This window comes from Ictidomys tridecemlineatus, chromosome 8, assembly GCF_052094955.1.
Source record: "Ictidomys tridecemlineatus isolate mIctTri1 chromosome 8, mIctTri1.hap1, whole genome shotgun sequence".
Taxonomy (NCBI): domain Eukaryota; kingdom Metazoa; phylum Chordata; class Mammalia; order Rodentia; family Sciuridae; genus Ictidomys; species Ictidomys tridecemlineatus.
Window position 1 is genome coordinate 102,600,525 of NC_135484.1, and position 5,510 is coordinate 102,606,034.

Consider the following 5,510-nt stretch of genomic DNA (forward strand, 5'->3'; position numbering starts at 1 on the left):
AAGTCCTAATTTACTATGAATAATGGTACATATTTATATATTTACAGATATTTACAGAGGAAACTAATGAGTTTTCTCTCTGGCTTTCTTAACTCTATCACAAGATTTTTAAATTTCTAACTTTTTCTAAAATTATAAAAATAATTCACATAAGTGACAATTATTTGGCAAAAAAAAATCTAAGAGTACTAATTTTTTTCTAAATAACAAATGATAGTTTCCCTTTCCTTAAACACCATCCAGATACCCTGTCCTTCCTAACAGATGTTGCTATTATTAATGGTATAATTAGATTCTTTAAAAAAAAAGGATTTATAAACAAGTTATGGTAACATAAGGCCAGGAAGGGAGGCTATTTTAAAGTTCTTCTGCTATATAAAACCCATAAAATGTCACTAAAAGATAGATGATGAATTAATATTGTGTGCTAAACCTCCAAGGCAACTGCTAAAATAACAAAACAGAGTTATAGCTAAGAAGCCAAAAAGAGATACTCAAGAAGGTAGAAATGAGAAAGAAAGAGAGAGAAAGGAAAGAACAGATGAGCTAAATAAGAAACAAATGACTTAACCATGTCACATTAAATATAAATGGTCTAAGCATTTGAATTAAAAGACAGAGATTGTTGGATGGGATAAAAAACAATTGGAAGACCAAACTATGTGCTGCCTTCAAAGAAGCATTTTATATAAAGACAAAAATAGGTTAAAAGTAAATTAGCAGGGAAAATATGTGCCCTGTTTATATTAGTCACTAAAAGTTGGGAAAGCTATATTAATGAAGGTGAATTAGATTAAAAATAGAAAACAGGAATATTAAATGTAATCTCAAAATAATAAAATGGTTAATTATTCAGAAGGACAGAATAATAGATACTCCTCTAACGTCAAAACCTCAAAATCACGAAGTAAAAATATGTAGAAATGCAAAGACAGGTAGAGAACTCAAAGATTTCATTATTCTTCTCTCAATAATTAATGACAGATAAAAAGACCTAATTTTCTTAACTCATATGTCAGAAAATAATGGTGACTATAACCAACAATTATCTTTAAATATTCAAAAGTACATCAATAAGAAACATTTATGACTATATTTTTGGGCTGTTAGTCAGCTATAATCAAATTTTAGGTGCTATGTTAATGAAAGCCAGACATGTGAATCACCAACATCTGGAATTAGCAACACATGACAGATTAAAAGCTTTGGAGTCAGGCACACTTGAGTTCTTTACTTATCAATTATGTGATCTGGGCCAGATTACTTAACTTCTTAAAGTCTGAGCTTCCACATTTGTAGTGTTGGAATAATAATGGCATGACTAGGACCTGTTATTACAGTATTACCTCTTATTATATAACAATTTGAAGGAATTGATTGCAAGTAATTTAACTCCTATCACGTTCCCATTTGTCTGATTGAACTCTTTGCTTCTTCCTCTGTTCTTTGTCTTGAAAAATGATCCTATTTCCCTGCAACACTATTAAATATAAATGTCACTAGGAAGATGGCTTTGAGACAGTCATTTTCTATGCAAAGAAACACTGCCCTTTGTTTTGTCCCTGTAGCTGCCCCTCTCTTACACTATTCAAATGTTCAAGACTTGGCTCAAGAAAATTATCATCAGTGTCTGTTAGAGAAGTTTATCAAGATCATCTCAAGCGGAGTCCTCAAACTATAAAACTTTTAGTATTATGTAAATACAAGTGGTCTGAGGAGCACTGTAGGAGGAGTGAACTTAATTGCACCTCTGTTAAAAAGTAGCTATCAGAGGGGCTGGGGTTATAGCTTAGCTGTACAACTCTTGCCTTGCACATGTGAGGTACTGGTTTCAATTCTCAGCACCACATAAAAATAAATAAATAAAATAAATATATTGCATTCACCTTTAAAAAAATCTTTTAAAAAATGGAGTTATCAGATCCTCACCAAATCCCTGACCTCTTTGAATAACAATTTTCTTACTCATAAAATGGCAGATTTGACATCTATGGTCACTTGGTTCTTACCAGTCCTATGTCACCAGGAATGATCATCTGAAAACATAAAGTTTCAAAGATGTCAGTTATTCATTCACTCTTTTATTTATCTACTAATTGAATAAGTATTTTAAATGCCAGGCACTGTTCTAAGTTTTTGGGAATTCCACAGTAAAGCAAAAAAAAAAAAGAAGAAGAAGTCCTCACTTTCAAGAATTTCTGATTTCTTGCAGAAAACAGATGATAAACTAAACATTAAATATATAAAATGATGATGACTAGAAAAAAATTGAGGAAAAATTGCTATCAAAAAGGCAATATATCAGTTGGTCCAATCTGTTGACCTAGTTCCTGGTCAGTCATTCTGACACAAAAAGGGAAGACTGCATTTCTTTCTTGAGCAAGTCGAGAAGAATGAGCAACTGTCTTTCAGACACATGGTTAAAAGTACACAAAAAAGTGGCAAATTTGATGAAAAAAAAAAGAAAACTTCCCTTTACAGAAAATAATTCAGACATAATAGATGAGAGTTTGTCAGTGGACCAAAGATAAATGAGGAACGCCAGGCACTGAGCTTTTAATACACACTAGGGGCAATGTACATAGAAACTCTGTATTCATCACAGTCCAACCTTTGTCTACAGTATCATTATCATTTTTCTCATTGTGAACTGAAGAAATTAAAGCTCAGTAAGTCAAGTAATCTGGTGAGACTGTGCCAGGATCTATGCACAGTACTAAGTTTAAAATCACTTCTCTTCCACTCCTTTAAGAGGGTGGAAGAGGCTGATCATTATAAGGAACTTGAGTAGCAAAGTGAAATTAAGCCACTCTCTCTAACCATGCACAAAACTCAACCCAAAGTGGATAAAGGATTTAGGAATTAGACCAGAGACCCTATACCTAACAGAAGAAAAATCAGGCCAAATTTTTATCATGTCAGATTAGGTCCTAATTTCTTTAACCAGATTCCTAAAGTGCAAGAAATAAAATCAAGAATTAATAAATGAAATGTATTCAAACTAAAAAGCTTCTTCTCAGCAAAGGAAACAATCAATAATGTAAAGAGAGTGCCCACAGAATGGGAGAACATCTTTACTATCTATTTGAGCACATCAAATAGAGCACTAATCTCCAGGATATATAAAGTACTCAAAAAACTTAACACCAAAAAAAATAAAAAACCCAATCAATAAATGGGCCAAGGAACCAAACAGACACTTCTCAGACAATTGATCAACAAATACATTTAAAAAATGTTCAACCTCTCTAGTAATTAGAGAAATACAAATCAAAACTACTCTAAGATTTCATCTCACTCCAGTCAGAATGGCAATTATCAAGAATACAAGCAATAATAAGTGTTGTTGAGGATGTGCAGAGAAAGGTATACTCATACATTTCTGGTGGTACTGCAAATTGGTGCAACCACTATGGAAAGCAGTATGGAGATTCCTTAGAAAACTTGGAATGGAACCACCATTTGACCTAGTTATCCCACTCCTCAGTTTATACTCAAAGACTTAAAATCAGCATACTATAGTGACACAGCCACATCAATGTTCATAGCAGCACAATTCACAAAATCTAAACTGTGGAACCAACCTAGATGCCTTTCAACAGATGAATGGATAAAGAAAGTGTGGTATATATTCACAATAGAATATTACTCAGCATTAAAAGAGAATAAAATTATGACATTTGCAGGTAAATGGATGGAGTTGGAGAATATCATGCTAAGTGAAGTTAGCTAATCCCAAAAAAAACACAGGCCAAATGTTCTCTCTTATAAGTGGATTTTGATCCATAACTAGGGGGAATCGGGGATGGCATTGTAGGGAGAATGGAGGAACTTTGATTGGGCAAAGGGGAAGAAGGGAAAAGAATGGGGGTTGGGAGCGCGAAAGATTGTGAAATAAGATGATTATCATTACCCTAGGTAAATGTATGACTACACATATGGTACAACTCTACATTGTGTACAACCAGAGAAATGAAAAGTTGTGCTCCTTTTTGTACAATGAAGTGAAATACATTCTTCTGTCATGTATTGCCGCAGTCTGTCTGGGCACAATTCAGGAGCCACTTGTCAAAAGAAACTAACTTTATTTTTAGAACTACAAATGCCAAACAGAACAGCTCCTCAGGAAAAAACCCTCAGAGCCCAACTGCCACCACTGGCTTCCACAAGCCTCTCACCCACACAAGCCTCACCACCTCCCACAATCCTCCTGCTCTTGAGGCCAATTGGCTGGGTCGCGTGGGCGGGGCCAAAGAAGTCCCCCAATGAGCAGCTCCGTGGTCTGAAAGGGCAGGGAAACAGCCCAATGAGCAGCTCTGTGGAGGAGCCAATCAGCTAGATGTTGCTGGGGCGCTGTGAGCCAATCATCAGCCGGCAGCTGGAAGTTTGCTGGCAGCTGGAAGTTTGCTGGGGCCCCTTTAGCTGTGGCTCTCAACAATGTATAACCAATTAGAATTTTTTTAAAAAATGCATGTACAGTTGAGCTCCCCCAACCTGAAAGTCCAAAATCCAAATGCCCTAGAATCTGTATTTTTTTGAGCACTGACATGATGCCACAAGTGGAAAATTCCACACCTGATCTTATGTGATGGGTCACAGTCAAAATGCAGATGCATTAAAAATATGGAACACAATTACCTTCAGCCTATGTGCATAAGGAACATATGAAACCTAAATGAATTTTATGTTTAGACTTGGGTCCCATTCCCCAAGATATTTCATAAGTATATGCAAATATTCCAAAATCCAAGGAATCTAAAATCTGAAAACACTCTGCACCCAAACATTTCAGAAAGAGACTCTCAAGCTGAATATACATACATGAGGATATTATAAATTTACCAATATAAATATATGTGATACAATTGGCAGATAATAAGCTACTCAGTGGTCCTTCGTGAAGACCCATACTGTTCATTGATTCTCAGAATAGCTTTTGTTGATTTTTGTTAAACAATGGTTGCAATTTAATGATGGTTTGAGTTGTATCTCAATCTTTTTCCCAGTATATTTATTGTCACTATCTATGAGAGCTATTTATAAACTAACTCTTATGTAGAAAAAAAAAAAAAGGAACTTGAAATTCTTGATATTGAACTGTTGTTATTTAACCAACCACACACAGAATGTGGTGCGCCTTAGCAAACTGCACAATCAATTGTATTATAAAACCGTAGTTTCATATTGAGGATTAAACATGTACTATCTATCAGAAAATTTAAGACTAATCTCGGTTTTACAGGAAAAGAAAATCCTTCCAGATTTTATTTAATAAAGCAGATTGAACTGAAAAGTGAAAAAGGAGAAAGGCGGAAGGAGTTCAAAAAAGGCAACAAAACAGTGTAGGGCTTAATTCAGTTCTATTATAAAATAGATGAAAAACCATAATGTGGAGCAAACATTACCAACATCTTCAAGATTTTGGTTCGTTTGGAAGCTGTTGATTTTTTTCTGGTTGTAATTGTGACAAAAATCTCTACTGTTTAAATACTTATTTCAATTTACTGAAA